Consider the following 21,808-nt stretch of genomic DNA (forward strand, 5'->3'; position numbering starts at 1 on the left):
GAAAGAAGCAAGCAATAAAGTTTGATAACAAGAACACAAACATACAATGCAGCTTATCATAGGTGTTTGGAGACTTGGACAGAAACCAGCTGGTAATAGTAATTTGTTCACTTTCTGTAATGTTTTAAAAAGTGCCCTCTCAAAAAAATAAGCCTCTGAAATTATACCTTATCGTTTTGGCCACATTTTTCTTCTTATCTCTACTTCAAATAGACATATGATTTTGATAATTCCAGTTATACATGCTGGATATATGATGCGTGTCAAGAAATACTTCAAAGTTACTACAAACTGGCTGATTCTGTTGCACGCATTGGCAGTATGGCAGAGATGGGATGACCTAAACTCCCAGATTCAGACAGTCCAACTGGCTACATGATGCACATCCAGAGCTGGCCATGGTGAGTCTATTTCATTTTTGGTGCAGTCAGTTTGCAATCCTGTTCCTCATGCTGAGTATCACCTGACACCATAAATAATAGTTATTCTCACCCTATTTCCAGGGTGATATGTCTGTGAATGTTGTACTCCAGTCTTTCGTGGTGTTGTTTTCTTTGAAGCATGACTGGTTTGCAACTACAGCAGTTTACAAAACAGAAATGCAGGTCAGGGAGCAAACAAGATGTTGTGAACCTCTGTGCCAAAGTTTATATACCTCAGGAGAACCCTCTGCGACCTAGGGAAAAGTAGTGGAGCTCACATATGGCAAAAAACCCTCAAGAGATACAAGAAAGTCCAACCTGATTCCTAACCCTGTCCAGAAGTTAGTGAATTCCTAAGCAGGCACAAAGATCCATATTTGTGGGCTTTTATTTTGGGAAGAAAACAAGTGGTGAAAAAAAATAACAACAACAACAACTGCTGCAATACTATCAGATTCCCCAGCTTAAAAGGTTACAGTTTAGAGTAACCTTGTAGACATTAAATTCTGTATATGTACCAAATAGTACAGCTTGTTCTGGGTCTGTCAGTAACTTATTGTATGGCTCCACAACACTGGAGTCAGTAGTGCAGATCTACAGTAAAAAAAAAGGGGGGTTAGGCCAGATCATTCTAAACTGAGTTGTTGATAGCTTTATTGCTAACTGCTCTGTTTTATTATGATGTCCTTTACAATTTTGAAGTTAGCCATTGTCTCAGTTCCAAGACATATGAATCTATTTGAAAATATCTCCTCTCATTATCAAAAATGATAAGATTATTCTCCTATTTGCAGATATATATGAAAATGGAAATTAAACGTATCCCAAAGATTCATTCAGCAAAAGGAAAAGAGAATAAATCCCAGATATTCTAAACGTGAAATCTTATTTATTTTAAGCTAACCTGATGATTGACCCTGACTTATTTATTTAGTTTATGTGAGGATGTGAAGCATTTTAAATTTAAGTTTGAAACAGATAAAGCATCAAAAGGCAAATGTATTTTTGATAGTGTTGGGGCTTCTGTAACACCTTTCAATATCACTGGGACTCAAATCTCTTGACCAACTGTGGTCATTCTTCGTAATTCTCTATATTCGCCAAATGTCTATGACAGCTTAAAGTGAGATTTCGAAAAACACATGATCCTGATCTACTTTTCTGGTATTTAGTTAGATAGCTCTGCTACTGGCCATCAAACTAGCTCAGCATTGAGATCCCACCACTCTACATAATATACCATGACAAAAAACATTTTTCATCAATTATCAATTTTAACCTGAATTAAAGACCACATTTTTCAAACAAATTTAGTTTCCTGTTTTCATATTTATGCACCTAATATTTCACCCTTAGTATTTCATAAAACCTCACTTATTATTTAATTAACAATGGAAAGTTTATACTTAAAAAATAAAAGCCCTAGATTTTCTTTCAAACTTAAGTACTGCTATTTGACAGAGAACTACACTGTTCTTATCTCTGATGTTTGAAATTTCAAAAATGAACATATTTGGTTATGAAACATAAGATCTCTTATGTTTCTGTGTCATATTGAAGTTCTTCCTTCTAAGACATAAAGAATTCAAAATCTATTTAAAATTATTTTTGAGTTTAAGCAAGAATAGAGACTTTCTATCCCAAATGATGAATTTGCAGAAGCTAGAGAGTAGAACGTAGAGATAGAAGTTCTATAAGGAAAGTAATTTTAATAACTCAAATGCAGCTTATTTTTGCAACCACAAATATTATAAAATGTGTTAATGGATTAAAAACAACTCTAGCAGAAAATAAAATAATAAGTATTCCACAAGTATAAAATGAATCAAAAAAGTAAAGCATGAAAACTTTCTAAAGGACCTTGGCATAATAATAGATTTGTCTTTAAAACTGCTCAGACAGGTCAGAGAAGCACAGAGAAAAAGTCAACAGAATATTTGGATCTACACCTATAATAACAGAATATAATACTAAAGGAATATAATTCTACTATTGCACAGTAAGTCTCACTCAGATTTTTATAAATTCTGGTCATTGGATTATTTTAAAGATGCAACACTTGAGCAAGTCTAGAGTGATGCAGTATTTAATAAGGTGAGCTATCACTGAGCTACACGTAACAAAAAAAAAAAAAAAGAAACAAAAAAAGAAACTTACATCTTCCACCTTAGAGAGGCAAAGGTTTCAAAAATGAGTTATACATAATTTTAAATTACATCAGCCTCAGCCAATAATATTAGCGTAGTATAGACAAAGAAAGGAGGCATATAGAAACTAAACAACTTAAAATGCATGAAGCCAAAGGAAGAGAAAGATGGAAGATTTCGCCTTCTAGATAATCATGCAATGTGGAATTACCAGAATGATGGAGCTGCCAATGAAACAAAATGACTGTACTATGTCATTGAAAAGAGAGAAAAGAAGAACATAAAATGCTCAAATTTATCTTTAAAATAGAACTGTCCTTTCTTTTTAACTGATTCTTCCTGTTCTGGAAGCCAGTATATACATTTGGCAGGTAGGAAATCAGCTCCAGGTAGCTAAATGAAGGAAAAAAACACAAACAATAGCTTGACTCAATTTTTATGTCTTACCTTATCTACATTAACTCAGAGTCTATTTCCTTATATTGCTAAAAGTATACCATAGCTGCTTCACAAAGCACTGTAATGTAGAGATATCTACTATAGCTGTGAACAAGTTAATGCAGGTAATAGAATAGACTGTGTGCATGAAATTGAGAAAATTAGCCTCTGCCATTCATCTAGACTTCAGTATCTGTGTTAGCTCATGTAAAATCTGTTTGGATGCCTCTGAACTACATGAAAGTTTGTAATGAAAAACTGTTCTTCTGTTCTGCTGGGATGGGAACTGTAAAATGTATAATGTGTATTACAGCAGATCCACAAGATGCAGGGTATATTTGGACCCCATTGTGCTGGATTCTGTACTTATACAGAAGAAAAATTTTACTCTGAAACACCCACGTTCCACATTCAGAAGGCAAAGGACTCAGGGTAATAAACAATCTCTATTTGAATGGGTTCAGCTAACAACATACACAAAACAAAATATGAGGGAGTGAAAGCGAAACAAGATGTCTTGGAGAAGCAGCAGAATGCATTTCACCACAGAACAGACATTTCCATATTTGCTTATAAAGCAGTAACAGAACCTTTCGGAACTGAAAAAATAAACCAAGTTTATTCCTGATGTCATTCTATTATGTCAGTTCTTAGGATGACATACATAATACAGATGATCCTATGGGGTCTTTTTGCAATCCATGGCAGTGAAGGCATTGACAACTGGGGCCACGTACTGCCTGTGGCTGTGCATGTCAGTGGAGATTGTACACCTTAAACACATTTTATATGTACGTCTGAGTTCAGTATTTGGCCTTAAAGGAAAAGATGTTGTCACAGCTGCACTGCTAGAGGATTTCTTTAATTTTAGATTAATAAATGTGAAAGAAAAGAAAGGGGAATGGATATATCAAATTAAGATTAAATAATTAAAAAGCAAGGTTAGGCACCGATTAGCTCTTCTCTCTACAATGAGGCAAAAATGGCCTGGAAATTTTAGAAACCAATTGAAAAAAGCAGGCTAAAATTTTTCTTTGCCAGATGTAAGGAGCTATGCTCAATAGCAGCTATTTCAGACTCTAACTAGCTGCCGAGTGCAATATGTCATAGTTCCCATTACTGTGAGTGGAGGCTGAGAAAACAATCCACTGTCAGTGAAATCAGAAAAAGCTAGCCTCCCAGTATTCCTCTCTGCTTTCATGTTTCTGCTTCTCCGTTTCTTTTCCTTCGGTTGTAAAAGTGGTATTAAATCCTGCCTGCTCTGACTTCCTGCGATGTTTGGTTGAAAAGAAAAAAAAAAAAAACAACCTTCTGTGGGAAAAGAGAGCCAGTTCCTCAGTTCTCTGCCATTTCTCAAAAACAAATATGGTATTAGGAATTGTTGTCATTTTTAAGTCCTTTGAGTATCCATGAGCTTACTCCAAAGACCCTAGAACTCAGGAGCTAGGGCACATGGCTCCAGCCGGAGAATCTTGATCTGTGTAACATTATCTTTAAATCCTGTAATCCCTTCCTACAAAACTCCTCCTGGTTACACTGAGCATTCTAGTTTGATAAAGTACTAGGATCCAGCCAGAATTTATGTTATTCTGTAAAACCAAATTGCAATATAAACACTGCTGCGAGATCAGGTTTGCTTAGCGAGCTTGTCCTTTCTGCTGTGTTTCATATTGTACGTACATAATCAAACACACAGAACACAGCTCATTCACGAGGATTACTCTACCGAGCATCAGGAAGATAACAAATACACTACATCTGCCAGGTTCACTAAGATGCAGCTTTCCACAATACAGTCTAATGTGTCATTTATTGCTACCTATCTTCAAATATGCTGAGAAGGTCCAATAAATTTACTCTTATCTATGAAGACTGTTCCCTCAACTGTTTGAGAAATTCTCTGGCTAACACAGCTATTTCAGGAATAAAGTGTGCCCTTTCATAGTGCTCTATGGCTTTTTGAAAGGCGCTCTTACATATTAAAGTAAGGCTCTTACAGCTTTCAAAACTATAAAGTTTTTATTCTTCCCTTGGCATTATATGGAAGAGGCTCCATGCTATTTGGCTGATGCTATGTTTCTCAGAAAGATACTACCAGACATAAATCTAACTTTTGTCATATCCAGACAACTGAGAATTTTCTAAAAAACAATAGCTGTAACTACTTCTCTGTTTCTTGTGTTAGGGATGGAGGGTTTCGGTGTTTTTTGTTTGTTTGTTTGTTTTGTTTTGTGGATAAGCATTCTTTAAGTTTATTAACCTCTTCTGGGAAATATTCTCTTTTTTGTTGTTGTTGGCTGGTAATGAGAAATAAAAAGATCTTTTAATCCTGAGATTTTTTTACAAGTTTATCTAAATATGGCCTACCATCCTAAAAGTTCCTTCAGCAAACAGATTTCTCTGTCAGACAAGGAGCCTGGTCACCATGACATAAATAGACTTATTATTCACTCTAAAGTCATTCAGTAAAGCCCAAAGAAACAATATCTAAGTATTTCATTTGTGGTTATTCATAGCTCTGTGCAGCTTTTTTCTTTTCTTCAAAGCCATCTTCCCGCTCCCATTCCAAATCTTTTTGAACTCAGAGGCATTTCTGTTTTGTTGGCAGTGTAATTTTATTATAATACTCTTTAAAAATGCATGGGAAATGATTCACTGTTCCAAGGCCATTGAATCATCAACCTTAAATTGACAGCCAGTTTTCCTCATACTGTTGACTTGTAAGATTTTAACAGATACAATTTTAAATATTTCTTTGCATTCCAAAATTTAAAAACATTTACTGCAAAACCAATTAAATCTGCTAATTATCAACAATATATTTACTTATATTTATATAAGTAATAATAACACTTATATTTACTGAATCACATAATAATTATAAGCATTTATAAATAAGGAAAAATTATTAAAGTCACAATAAATTTTACTGCCCAAGTGACAAGTGTGCTATTCCTATTGAATGAAAAGGAAGGTACATTTCATCTTCATGATGCTGACTCATTTAAATATTTTAATTATCTGAATATTGGTCATTCAGTTCTTAGACACCGCTATTAAATTCAATTGCATGTCATGTGTATGTGGTTGTGTGTTTATATGAGAAAGACAGTGACAGAGAGAGGAAGAGACAGAAGAGACAAAGAAAGTAATGCTGAAAGATTGCAAAGACAGGCACCTAAAATGCAGGAGATGACAGAATTCAGATGGTTTATGTTTCTGGCAATGTTCAACACTTCAACAAAACAAACTTTAGATTATCAGGTCATAAAATGAGAAGCACACAGTTAACACTCACTTATGAATAATTTCCTTGAAGTGATTAGCAAGCATTACACAAAGACTGTGTGGCTAAGGACAAGAAAGAATCTAGTTTGGCAGGGCAGCAGTCAAATGCCGTAAGTATAAGACCATATTCTTTCCCTGCTATCTTCTACCTTATTCACTATGCGATATCTGCAAGAAACGAAGCAGAGATCCTACAGAACTGCTTAACATAGAAAATTGATTCACAATCAATAGAGATTTATCAGTTTTACTCCAAAGATGTCTTATAAGTGTGAAACAAATTACAATGTAAAGACGGTCTGTCTCACTAGAGGCTGAAACTTTGACTGGCAGTTCTATTTTATCTGTCTCTGTCTGTCTCTCTGTCTGTCTATCTATGTAATTTCTACATTGTTAGCATTGCTAGCAACAATAGAGGCTGGACCCCAAAAAGCTAGAATACAGCTCTCCAGAAAAGAGCCGGCAGGAGAGCAAGTTGAATGTGAATTGGCAAAGAAGTCCAAATGCATACTAAGGTGTATTATCAGAAGCACAGCCAGCAGGTCAAAGGAAGTTACTCTTATCTCCTGCTTCAGGCCTTGCGACAGCCTGTCTGGTGTACTGTGTCTAGTTTTGGACTCCCTGGGAGAAGACATTGACTGACTGGAGTGAGTCCAGTCAAAAGATTAGGAGGCTGGAGAGATGATGTATGAAGAGAGGCTGAGAGAACTGGGTTTGTACAGTCTTAGGAACAGAAGGCCAAGGGGGCAATCTTATTGCTGTCTTTGATTACCTATTAGAGGGGTACAGAGAGGACAAAGCTAGATGCTTTTTGGAGGTGCTCAGTGAAAGGCCAAGAGGCAACAGATGTAAGTAGCAACAATTCCAATGAGGTAGTAGGAAAAATATTGTTCACAATGAGGATCGTCAAACACCAAAGAAGATTGCACAGGGTGATTGTGGAATCTCCACTCTTGGAGATACTCAGATCTTGAGTGAACACAATCCTGAGCAACCTGCTTGAAGCTGGCTCCCCTTTGAGGTGGGAGATGTACCAGATGATCTCCAAAGATCTCTTATCATCCAAATTACCCTAAGATATTCTAACTCCAATAGTAATATTTGACTTTCTAACTTAAAGTATGTTTTAACTCTGTGTAGGTGGTGTTAAGGGGTGTTTAGCTACCAGTCCTGTCAACAGAACTTTCTGTTGATTAACCTTTCTTCCCTTCCCTGGGAACCATATGCAGTGCTATGTCAGTGGATACTGTGCTGAAGAAGAATAAGAGACATCTGTTTCAGACATTATAGATAAACCTCCAACACCCACAACTCTATGACGTCACCAGTCCTTCAGCAGTGATGACACCTTCCTGAGAGAAGCTTGCCGACCTAGGGGAAGCCTGGAGGGACAAGCATGAAGATAAACAGCATGAAAAGGAGTATACAGAACTGGCCAAGGTGGAGGAGGAGATCTGGAGCAGAGACCTGATCCAAAACCTACATGTGTAGAGAGAAAGAGATTCTCCTACAGAGTCAGCAAGGCTGTGTGCAGTTTGCTGCAGCCCAGGAAGTCACTGACTGAGACTCAAAGGAAGCCGCTTGCTGGATGGGAAGCTAGATGGGAGACAAAGATGTGTCCTAGGACACACTGGCCAGAGGCAGGAAGGAGTAATCTGCCTCACGCAGGAGAGGTTTGTTTGGTTTAGGAAGCTACTTAGGTCCCATATACCATTTTGCATTCTGGTAAAACATACCTTTAGAGATTTTGCAGTCTGTTGACATGCACATTTCAGCAACGGGAGAAGAGGGTAGCAGTTTCACCTCAAGGACCTAGATGGTTCAAGGTCCTGCTACAATTCATTGAGAGAGAGAAAAAAAAAAGAAAGAAAGAAAAGATACACACAGCCTTTCTTCCTCTTCAGAGTATGCTTACCGTAAAAGATTTGGGAGATTGATTAAAAGGATATTATGCCTAGAAACTTTTCATAGTACTTGCTTATTCTCACAGTTATCTCTCTACTGCAGGTTCCTTTAGCATATAGCTGATTATCTCTAGAAGGATACTATTTTCAGTGGCTTATTTTAATCAATAGATAACTATCCAAGCTTTTGCTGTTCCTTAAAATAAAAAAAAAATCCTCAAAATTAAAAAAAAAAGCTTTTCCTCCAAAAATATACATTTGAATTAAAAAAAAAAAGTGCTGAGAAAATGGAACACCCACTGGAAAAAAAATAAAAGAACAAAGAAAACTGTCTGACAAAAACTGATCTTTTGTTATAGCTTTGATAGAGGATTTTCAGCCAGCCTTACTGACAACTGATGATGACTGCTGTCCCTGTACAATTTCAGAGAAAAGAAATTAGTAAGAAAGAGGATATCATCTGCAATTAGATGAGTTTTCAGGGAGGCACACAGGGATTATACAGTTTTTCCAGAGACACATGGTACATATCAGAGTTATATATTTCACTCTGTGCTTTAGTCTTTGCTATACTCAAAAATCTATATTCCTCACAAATTTTTAGACCTTCATTCCATTCATATTAAGCATAGTAAACTCAGCTTTGAAACATACTCTTGGCACAATTTTCTGTGGAAGAAAACAATGCTTATCAAAAACAGGCCGCAATATAGAATAAGAGGTAATGGACTTAAATTGCAGCAAAAACAATTCAGTCTTGATATTAGAAAAGCCTTTATAATAGTAAAGTAATGAAGTTCTGAAATAGAGTGCCTCTAGAAGTCTTAAAAAAAATGATCCTTCTTCGTTTTTAAGACTAGATTACACACACGTTTATCATGAGTGATGCTTCCATCTATGGAAGATTTGCTTTGAGTACAACAGTGAGAGGTAGGGAGCAAGCCATCTGTTAAGCAGTGTGAGAGATCAGGATGTAGGTCTAAACTGTGGACTTAGCATAAATTTTTGTGCTTTAGCCTTGAAAGTCTGCTAATAAATTCCTTATAACAATTATCATGTGTACTACAAGGACATGTTTTAAGTGTTACTTTGTTAGTTACTATGTGTTATAAAAAATAATACTTTTGTGTGTGTATATTGCTAGAATATACTGAATAAATTGCTACAGTTTTTGATTAATCATATGTTTGGTAAAATTATAAAGCAAGTATGAACATGTGTATTCAGATATGCAAAGATGATTACAAATTAAAAAAACACAAGATAATTAGATTTGCCCGAGCAGCAGTAAAAGGGAGGATAGCAGAAAAGACCTGATGATTTGTTGTCACCCAAGGATAGACAGATCATCTAAACAAGGGAAGTGATGATTGATAGGGTAATCAGCTGGGTAATTATGCCCAGATTGCTCATATGTTCTGTTAAAGAAACCTTTGGTTTGGCAGACTGCTGTAGTTTCGTTTCAAAAGTGCTGCATCAAAACTATTACTTTGGGCTAAGAAGAGGTTCAGTTCTTGAGCTCACTGCCTGGCCTTCTTTTACCAAGCAGCACAGAAGTATCCTTGAGATACTTTTACGTATCCATGTTCATTTTTCTGTGACTGCATGTCTTTTATACAGAGGAAAAGACTTTGGTTACTAAGGCAGGGATGGAGAAAGATGATAGCCTCATGGAAGTAATCTTCCTGTTCTCCCAGAAGGATGTTAACAGCTTTTATATTGCACCACATGTGTGTGTGATCTCTAAAATAGCAATTCATTTACTCTTCTGTCAAAAATGAATGTACTGTAGCAGGAAAGGTATAAGAAAAAATTTTAGGGGAAAGTATGTCAATCTTATCTTCAGCCAACAAGCAGTATTATACATTAATAGGGGGCAGACAGGACTTGTCCAACATTACTACCAGCTAAAGAGGAAGGTATTGATTTGTGTCTGTCTTTTCTACATCAACAGTAAAAGGTCTGCAGTACTTTCACACATCATAGGATAAGGCTTAAGAGTGTCAAAAGCAATATACAAACCTCAGAAGGTTTGTAGATTTGATTTGTGCAAGCTATGAACATTTTGAATGTTTATTTAAAAAAAAATTTCTGCCTCATCCATCTTCCATAAAACCAACAGAACTTTTCTTCTGTTATTGACCTTCTAATAATTTCTTCTCAACAGATCAGCTTTCATTCTCCCACCCCTGCTGCTCTAAGAGACCAGTCTATAATCTGAGAGATCTCCCACATAACCTTTTTCTTTCTACAGCCACTGTTATATTTGAGGTCCTTGGGCATTCTGGAATTTGCCTTAGTCTGTCAAGCAAAACATAAAAATAACATGAATTTGAGGTTGATGAACTACAAAAGGATGGGTACAGCAGTCTGTTTTGATATACTTACAGAGGATCACAAGATAGCTGGGATTCTTGAGTACATATATATATATGAACTGACTAAACACAAGCCTACTAACCTCGCTTATCACTAGAATTCAGATGAGTATGAGAATGTTAGCTTTCTGAAATATATTCAGCCCAGACCATCTATTATCTTGCCAATGAAGAACTCTTTGGATTATTCCTAGTAAAATCCTACGTGCCCATAACATGAGCAAAGGTTTTTATGCTGAAACAGTACAGAAAGTATATCTCAAGTTTTATATTTTGCTGAAAAGTATTCAGCTGCCACTGCACACTGAAATACAAGCTATGGCCTTGAGTAAGAAAGCCATTAAACAAGTTTATGGAATTCATCAATATATCCTATATTGTAGAAGGTGAAAGGAGCTGTCTTCAAAGAACCCGCAATTCAGAGATTAATAGGTGAAGGAAACGTTTCAACTAATGAGTAAATCTGAGAATGTGTATTTCAATAAGAATTCTGTGAACAGAAATAAAGAAGACATCTGTTAAGCAATGGCTTAGTTATAGTTTATTCACATCTTTGCTGAGGAGCTACTACGTTCTACTGTAGACACAAATTTTGCAATCCTTGTTCATTGTTCAAAACTTCAAATGGAAGAAAGAATACAGAAGAGATTGCATCACATTATCAGCCACAAAAACAACTAGAAGGAGTTGTGTATATATCTGAGAAACATTAGCAGTGGTGTAAATTAGTATTTTTCTCTTTGATTTAATTCATTTAAAAAAAAAAGTTTTATTTCCTCAATTTCCCTAGTGGCTGAAGAGGAAAAGGATTAAGATTGTAGGAGGAGGTATAATTACAAAAGATAAATAATGAATTAAAAGTCTATGAAAAGGCAGCAATTTCATGTTTCTTTCTGTTAAAAGAAAGTATGAGATAGCTATTCTCAAACCCACTAATACAAAAGAACTGAATCCTGCCCTGTCTACTCTAGGGTGAGCTGACTTGTTCTCTAAGCTTGGGGTATAATTCAATTGCCCATGATGTCCTATTGTCATTTCAGCCTTGTGAGGCTGCCTGGTCTCTACTGGCCAGTCCTGAAAGTTAAGGGTTTTCTGTAAGTGTCGTGTCATATTTGGTAGCCTATGCAGATGCCTGTCTCACAAGCTCACCATGCTCTGTCTCATATGACCTTAGTCACCTACATTAAGATGGACTGACAGCCAGAAATCAGTCAGATTCCCCAAGGCATCCCAAATAGCACTAAATTATTATGTTTCGTTAACTGAATTGAACTCCTCTATGTCTTCTTTTTTGTTTTTGCTATCAAGAAACTGCAACACTGCTCTCATGGGTTTCACAGGCTAATACCATAGTTAACCACATCTCTGACATAACAACTGAAAGTGATGAATCAGTCTGTAGATGGAAATCTAAAACATGTATGTGTGTGTATGTGTGCATGTGTTCCTATGCATGTAGGAAGGGAAACATAAAGCAGCAAATTGAACTTGTTTGCCATCTATCCTATCAGCAGTTGATTTACCCCAACAAACATTTACCCATTGTCTATAAAGAAATGTTATGATTAGGATCCATAGAGTTTCAGGAAGTCACACACAGGTACTCTTTTGGAAAGTTTTCTATGCTTACATCATAATCATACTACACAAGTCCAAGGTCAAGAAGACAGCAAGAATTTGGCCTTCAGATATATGTGAATGCAATGTTCAGCTAATGAAACTACTGTAATTCATGTTAGATGACCTTTGCATCTGAATCTTGGGCCCTACTGATGCATAAATGGTGCAAGTCAGAGTGGAATAAGGCATAGAAGTCAGAATTTTAGACACGTTTTCTCCTAATTGAGAAAACAGCTAACAACAAATTGTCACTCATTATAATCTTAATTTCTCACCCTGAATGCACATAGACATATGCATACATTTTCTCATTTATGTTGCTTCATAGAAGACATGGAGATTAGACTAAAAACCAGAATTTTTTACTTGTTTATAGGATTCCAAGCTAGATATTCATCCAGTGTAATCTATTAAAGATAACCCTTTACAATCTGTGGGGCATAGTGCACTCCACTGTATTCTCCAGGCTCAGAAGTTCTGGATGCTTCAGATCAAGAATACTTTTTTGATTTGTCTGCCTTTCTGAAAAGATGACTGGCAAAAGACATTTTGCTCTTGCAATTTTGATAAAGTGAATTGGTCTTGTGTTTGACTGATACCTCACTTAAAAGCACCAGGATACATCGCAAGTCTGAGTCTGTGCTGGGATTACTGCTGCCACTGCTGCTGGAACTTCTTTTGTGTTTCATTAATTTTAAAGATAGACTTTTTTATAGTAAGAACTGCCAAAAAAAAAAAAAAAAAAAAAAAAAGGAATTCAGAAAACCCTGCTTGATTAATTTTGATAATATAAGTGGATTATAACAAGGAAAATAGTAATATTCATTCAAAATAGGTGTTTTGATGTCTATTTTAATATTTCTGGTACAAACAAGCCATCTTATGAAGTTGTGATATTAGATTTCTAACACATTATAAAAAAGGAAACTATTATTCTCCCCATTTTACAGATTTGTAGACTGCAGCAAAGACCGGTGTGGTGACTTGCCTAGTATAAGGTCTGCTGTCTCGGTATTACTGCTATAATCCATTTTGAAGGATTGGTAAATTTCTGTGTTGGAGTTGCCTGCAGCTGTTATACGTGAAAATCGTTCACTAATAGAGTTTTTACCAGCCTAAGACAGCCAACGTGCTCCCTGCATCGGGCTGTGGAAGCAATTTAGTAGGTAACTCCTCATGATTGTGACAGTCATGGGTAAATCCCACGTGGGAGTTCTGTTTTCCTTACTTCCTGCAGCAGTGCAAATACAAGTAATCAAAAGAAGGTAAGGAAACATTAGCAACGGTTCAGAAAGTATCTTGCAGTGCCCCTCATTATTGGATGTGTCACTAGCAAGCCCATTAAATTCCCATTGTAAAACTCAACTCTAAACATGTCAGAGGAAATCTGCCTTACTAAATCTAAAATGCATACTGTGCTAGCATGGCTGTTTGGTACTGTCTCTGAATGCTAACTCGGTATTTTAATGCTTTCCCATGTCATTATAGCACCAGAACTGAGTCCTAAGCATTATATACTTTAAAACAACCATATCTGTTAGACTACATGATGTAGTAGACTACATGATGTGCTGATTAATATGCAGTATGTTGTCTTCTAGCATAAGTTTAGGAATACAGAAAATAACTATAGTGTTTCTGTTGTAATATTAATGCAGGAGAGCTAGTAATGTTGGCTAACATGAGCAAAGATAAAAAAAAAAAAAAAAAAAAAAAAGAATCCTAATGACTTCAAAATAATAGAAGTTATGCCCTCCTGTCCAAAGTTTGAGATACGATCCCCACCTTACAACTTGCATACAGGTTTCACTCTTATATTCTGATTTTTTTTTTTTTGACTTTGAATAAAAGTTTATTTTTTATTGCTATTCAACAATAAAAGGACAACTGTTCTCTTGGACTTCTGGTCCCAAATGGGGAAAGTTTTCCTGGAGACATGTGTGACTCATCTAGTAATTGCTTGTGACATTTCAGTGAAGCAGAACTCAAATCTCAATCCTTTTTATTAGCCTCTGCACTAAATAATTGGACCCCAAAACCCTGCCTTAGTACACTAGTACACATTTGTGTCTAAATAGGGCTTCCTTGATGGTATTTGAATGACCATGAAATATTTCATTCATGACCTATAAACTGTGCTATTCTAAATAGTACACTTCATACAGGTAGACATTGGGAGAATGTAGTACTTCTGACATATAATGATCTGAATCCTCTGCTAGTGTTTATCTGTATTGGTCTACTGAAGACAGAAGGGCAACTCATCTGCAATTTTCACCACTTCTGTGAACTTTCTCATTGTGAAATATAGAAGGGATAATGTTATTTCACTAACTCTGCTAATTTCATGAACACTGCTGTCTATATACGTTTATCTAATCTGAATATGAAGATATGTGTGGATCTGATTATAATTTTAAATGACTTCTGACTGATTGAAGAGGTTGCTCCCAATCTGTGGCAGTTTAAGCCAGGACAGAATTTCTCCAAGGGAAATGGAAAACCAGCTGTTGATCAACAACAAGTTTTTTCCCCTTATTTATTAGTTGAATCCTATCGGTTTACAATTTCATTGCAAGTCCATTCAAATAAGCATTTAACATAATTTTTCAAAGCAATAACAACAACAATCAGCAACAACAAACAGTATCATAGGTGGCCGGTTTCAGAAAGGAAATATAAAAGAGGAAAACAAAATGAAAGAATACCTATTTGTCAAAATAGATATTTGTATGCACAAGCTGTAGAGGTATCTGCTGTAGAGGTAATAATTTTGTACAAGTGTCTTAGCTGCAGACTGCCAATAGGTGACACTGATATGCACAATTTCTCATTTTTGTGATGTTTTTCTTTCCTCCTGCACATTACCAACCATGAACACTGAATAATTTTTTCATCCACGTAAGCTCTTCACCTGCTTTAACTCAATGTCATTAACAGCTGCAAGTGCTAGGTTAAATACAACTGGATTTCAACATTCTTTCCAGAAACCATACCTAACCAGAGCCAGAATCAAAGTCCAGGTTCTCATTTTATAAGTTATTAATGATTTGACTTGTTAAAAAAATAAGATGAAAAGAGGGCTGCATTCTGGTATCATTTATACTGGCTTAAATGTGGAGTAGCTACAAAATATCACAAATAAATTTTGCCAGAGAAAGCCATACATTCTTGACCTCCAGACTCTATTATTGCAACTCATTATATCTGGGAATGAAGCCAAACAGGCACTAAAAAAGACCAAGTTTCAAAATGCTGCAACCTATCCTCTCAGTAACACATAGGTCTCTGAACACATCACCTCTTGCTCTGCCATGTTCACTGCCTTCCCCCTGAATATAGAATCCAATTTATAGTTTATCTTAATATTCAAAGCCTTGCATAGAAAAGGACCAAGCTTTTCTCTTCACAAATCATGAGCTCTCTTGACAGCTGTTGCAGTCCAAGGAAACTATAAAGTTTTTTTTTTGTTTCTTTTTTTATTTTTATTTTTTTGCCAAGAAGGGAAGACTTGCAAGCAGAAGAGATGATAGAACTTCTGCAAGAGCTGCACTGAGATTAGGGAACTGAACTCTCTTTTACAGGTGATATAAATGAGCTTGCGTCTCACAACTTACAGGTTTAAATGCAAAATCCATTTATTCCACTTTCTCTAAATAGTCCCCTCGCACAGTGTTGTTTGCTGACCTAGCTTAGTTTTCTTATGGGTGTACTGGGAGGTTAAAGGATATACGAGCACCCAGACGGACCCTTAGATCAGCCTTTCATCCCTTTTTCTCATCCCATCCACACTCTTGGACATATTCTCAGCACAGGGATATAGAAACTCTGTGTTACTTTTTGCCCTGTTCTCCTCTTTTCAGTTTCAGATTAACTAGATATGTCCATGCTGACCTGTTTATTTAGCTATCTCTGCCCGTGGTAGTCCCAGATCCCTAAATCACATGGGTCCTGGTGGGCTCAGGATGGCTGGAGATAAGTCTACTATAGTTTGGAGTCAGTATGGCTCAGCTGACATTAAATGGCTCCTGAGATTATAAAACAGGATCTATTAGCTTTGGTGCAGAACTACATAAATACTGCTTCTAGGTCTGAGCTGTTTGGTTTATATGTCACTGCGCCAAGTAGATTCACTAGACTGAGTGCCTGCTAATTCATTGATCCCTATCCCATGTTCCATGTTGGGCACTCATTGTTGACTGTCATGTGCAAATGTTTATGGACTCATAAAACAATATCCCAAAATTCAGTGTTTCTTCATGACTGCAAATCAAGATCCAGATCTTTTGCTGGTAAATCTGTCTTGGCATCACTGCCTGATTGCAACATCAGAAGAAATATCCAAAGTTTGTTCTTTTTACGGGGGAAAAAAAAAAGAAAATTTCTTCCTGACAGGCTCTGAAAAATTTTGTCTTGGACTCTAAGAGCTGAACTTCTCTTCTTTTCATGTACTTTTATAGCATCATTATTACCAATGACCAAACTTCATTGCTAGTAGTATAACTCCATTTTCTTTACCTTGATAAGCAATTCAATTAGTGCACAAGAACACAATAAAGCTCTCCCTGGTTTTCGCTCTGTCTCAACCCAATGGAGTCAAATCAGCCAACAGAAAAAGTGAATTAGTTTATTTCACCAAAGCAAATAGAACCCTTACTATCAGAAAAAAAAAATTATTTTCAAAGGTTTTTTTTACCTGCATTTTTTTCTCAAAGGAGAAATGTCATTTGCTGTATGATTATACAGTTCCCACTGATGTCCTTTGTAGGTGAAAAGCTTTTTTATATACCTGACCATTTATAAAAATGAATCCTTTAAATACATTTGAGTTTGCTACCTGGCAATCAGAATGTTGTATATTATGTATAGTTCTTAAGGATAAATTTTTGTACCATATCAGGTAGGAAAATAGACTTAAGGACCAAATATGTGAATACACTTTATGATAATTCCTTGATAATTCCATGGCTTTGGCAGACACTGAAATACAAAAATTCTGAAATCTATGCAACTATATTCATTCTATATCATTTCTAAATCTAGAACATACTACAACTAGCAGAATGCAGTCCAAGATATCAACAGTCTCCTTCACAGAAAAAGCCTATCAAAGTGGATAAGGTCAAAGCTGCAGATTTGTGTTACCAGTGTGATTATTCAGAATAGGAAAGACAACAAAATATTATCCGGTTTCTCAAAACTAAGGCAACATAACTGATAAAATGTTAACTTATAAACATTGTGCCAATAGCAAATGTAAAGTGTTTTTTGTGTCTGTGCGGGGTTTTTTTGTTTCTTTTGTTCTTGTGAGGGAATAGAAAGGTATGTGAATTCTGTTCTCAGAAGCACTTTTATGTATAGGTGTACCATATCTTATAGGAAAAGACAAATTGGCAGTGTAGCAGGAAGGCATAATATGCATTTAAGCTGGAATACTTCTGCTAAATGTGACTTTTTGTATTCCATACTGGCAAACATGAGGAAAGGATAAATAAAGAGACTCTGTCCATTCACCGAGTCCTGCCTTCCAGTTCTTGCTAAACAGTCAGTCCATGTAGCCACTGAGGAAAAATACAAAGAAATACCATATCTCTTCACTTTAATTTATTTCCAGTCCTACATTCCTTTTGCTCTCACTGCCCTGTCCTCCTATGGTTGACATTGCTTTCTGTATAGCTTACCTAACTCCTAGGAACTAGGGAAAAACAAAATTAAGTAATGCAACTAATACATTGGCTGCTGCCATCATAACATTACCCCTCAACGTGCTTTACATTCCTTTCTCCCACTCCAGGTCTTCCTTATCTAGACTGTAAACTCTTCAAGGTAGGGATCATCAACTAATCTATATGATGCAATGCTTATCTCAATTTAGTTCTTTTCTTCTTCAGCTTTTGGGCAGTGCTATAACAAATGTGATCAATAATAATAATAATAATTGCTGATCATCACACTTCATTTTCTCAACAGATATCACACTGGAGGAACTTTAATGGTCTATGATATATTCTAGGCTTGAAGAAATGATCTAATAATCCCTTTTGCCCTTAACCTTTATGAATGTATGAACACAGTTATCTCTCTATCCTAATTTCAGTTGCTTGAAATAGCTTCAAAAGCAGCTATGGAGATTAGATAAAGATACAGAATGAAATTGACTACTGTGCGCAAAGAATTTGGTTTGAAGAACATGCTATGCAGTAATGCCAGCCAAATTTCTGTTCAAAGAAAATAAAAATTATCAATGGCAATATACTATGTCTATTTACATTCTGAACTAATTTATGTGAAGGTAGCTATTAGAGCAGAATGCTCCACTGCGCAAAAAGGCATTTATATACCACCCACTCCATCACTGAATCCTTACGTAAACCATTAATTCAGAGTTAAAATGGTGTAAGAGGTCCACATACCTTTTATCTCCTGAAATAGGCATAATCTCAAGTTAGTTGTTAGATTTATTCCAGTAATAGCCTTAAAAGAGCATACTTGTATGTATCCCTGTAATAAATCATTGATTGTAGTAGAAGCAAAAATACGGACTTACTTTGCTGATATCTAAATAGTGGATGACAAAGCTGAGACAACTGCCTACCTTGATCGCAATAAATGACTATGTTAATGGAATAATCACAGTGCAATAATACAGCTGAAGAAGAGCAAACATCATATCTTCATTTAACATGAAGGGAGACTGATCAGAGCCATTACAGACTTGTAGTGGTAATCTGACCACAGTGGTTTGCAAATATGCAACATTGACTTTAAAAGAAAGACTAACTATAGACACGAAAATAGTGTAACATTCAAAATGGGTGTGACATGTTTAGTTTAAGACAGACTAACTTGTTATCAGTTATCAGAAGGATTACTAATTTTCTAGGCAACAGAAATGAAGTGGGGTTAATCTAACTATACTTAGTAAACTATTTCATATGATGCCACCTGAAGATCTATTAGCTAAACTGGGCATAAGGATTGGTACAAAAACTGAAGTACATCCAAACTGTTGAAGAACCTGTGGGCAGTGCCAGAATGGAAAGCCTAACTGTACAGAGAGGTTACCAGTGGAGTTTTTCTAGGATAGTTTTTAGGATTAATCTTATTTAGTAAGATTATTCATTTCTTTGACATGAGAAATATATATGTATGCCAATGAAATTTACTAATGATTCCAAGATAAGAGGTCGCTGTTAGTACAGAGGAGGAATAACTGTAAAAGAAACAGGAAGAACTCCCATATTGCAAGTCTATTCACTTAAATAGAAAGCTTTGCTCAGTTACTGGGTCTCAGATCTCTTCTCTGTAAATTTAGGCATATCACATGAGTTGAATGGAGTTTCAGGCCAGAGGTCAGCTGCCCACACATGGAAATCTTATATTATGTGAGATGCATATACACTAGAGATTGGCAGATACAATCCAGGCCTTACTGCAGAACTAAGTATTCAGGAATGCCAGCTGGAAGTCAGGTGGGATAGAGTAATTCAAATGGCACCTGATAACTTTGTGTGGGGCAACTAAATCCCATGCCAGATTTCTTACTATCACAAATCCAACTCACCTAACTCACATATAGACTCTTGCATTTAGATAAACTTGAATTTAAGTGTCTGCAATATGGAATTGAATCCTACTCTCTGGGCTTTATTCAACTGCCCACATATAGGCATCTGGGGTCACTTGAGATGCCTGAGTCAAGGTGCCACTGCATTAGTTTACTATGGGCCTTGAGTCGTATCTGCCAGATGCACATGAAGTCGCAGATAACCAGTATCTCAAATGGCACAGAAGTCCTATGTGTTGGCAAGTGAATCAAGTCCTTTGACTAGACCTTCCTACTACCGGATGTGCACATCCCCAGTAGTACTAAAGAGAGATTTTCATATACTTTCACTTTTATGTGCTGGCAGTATACAAAAGTAATCCCATGCCATGTATCTTACTTTTCATGACTTTGTGGAATCTTGCTACCTTCAACAACATGTAAAAGGTACATAAGCGAAATTAAGCCTAAGTTCTCTGTGTGAGTAATTTCCATAAAAAGCTTGTTGTGCTTTCCTTTTTGCAGAATTTTTCAGGATTTTCTTTGATTAGTACCTAAACATCAATAAATAAAGGATAAAATAAAATAAATAAATAAAATTAAATAAATAAATAAATAAAAGATAGCTTGAAATATGTGTTTCTTTCCAAGTCCAAGAGATAGATCATCATTTAGGAGACTATCAATGACACTTGAAATGTGGCACATAGATTCACAGCAATCAGCAGAAACCTTCAGGCTTTCCATTGGAGAAATTTTTCTATGGCGTTCTTACTTCCTAGTTTGCCAGCTGTCGGTGGAATTACGCAGTCACCTGGATACTACTTGCTTAGATATATGGAGTACACAAATAGCCATCAGATATATGCACTGCTTGCTTAAACCCCAGAGAAGCAGTGCCGGGAACTGTAGAGTGCACTAATCTGAATGTTTTAGTACAGATCCAGACTGTACTTTTGAAGTAAGTGTCATAGTCATCCCCAAGACTGCAGTTTGGTTTGCACTGAGGAATGGAGTTCTTGAACTGTGTGCCTTTCGGATAAAACTAACCTGTGAGATGTACTCCAGAAGTACTCCTAATGCAGTCCAGCTCCAAGTGGCAATTCAGTCAACAGTGTAAGATGAAGTCCTTGCAAGAGGACTATGATATCTTTATAAAAACTTTCATCTCCATCTAAAAGTAACACTGCGGTCAAAAATTGTCCTCAGTTTTGCATGAAAAATTCCTTTGTATCCTGTCCATGATGGACAAAAGAGTATATGTTCAGTTTTGGCTAACTTGTCTTATAGCCTCATTCCAAATTCTTAGTTATTCTGAATTAATACATCAATTATTGAAATGTCAGCTCAGTAGTAGCAATTTCTGTTAGCATGGGGAAAAAAATGCACATCTTAGAACATGCTTTCTATACTGACATTTTTTCTTATTATTTCTTAATCTTTAATTTTGTAAATAAAAAAACAAAACACATTTTCATCAGAAAAGAGTCTTGCTCTTGCTGCTACATGTCTGGCAATTTGAAGTCAAGAGGCTTAGGTTCTTTCCTATTTTTCACTCTTTGATTTTGACTTTGACTGGTGCATTATAAAGCACCACCATACTTTATTTCTCACATTCATTATCTCTCAGGAATTAATACAGAAAATAAATTTATTTCTAATAGTATGAGCTAAAAATGGATTGTTTTGAATTTATAAACAGTATTTATTGCTAGCAGAAATTTATAAATCAACTCTGCACAATTTAAACTTGGACTGACAGAGCCAGCATAATGTGAATAAGGCTTTTTTTGTCAGGGTTATTTTGGGGTTTTTTTTTAGAGATCAGAATAAGGAGCAAAAAAGATGATCTTATAAAAAGATTCCTGGCTTGGCTGGCACTATTACCTGTGATTGATATTGGCTTTGTCTACCTAAGAGATCTTCAACAATCAGAAAGTCATTTATTTCACAGATAGGTCAAGATTCAGGGTTCTTGGATAATTCATAATTTTGTTTAAATTAGTTAATAAAACACATGCTACCTAAAAACTCTTTATGAGCACTGCATGTCTCTCTGTAAGGC

This window comes from Dromaius novaehollandiae, chromosome 1 (genome assembly GCF_036370855.1).
Source record: "Dromaius novaehollandiae isolate bDroNov1 chromosome 1, bDroNov1.hap1, whole genome shotgun sequence".
NCBI classification, from domain to species: Eukaryota; Metazoa; Chordata; class Aves; order Casuariiformes; family Dromaiidae; genus Dromaius; species Dromaius novaehollandiae.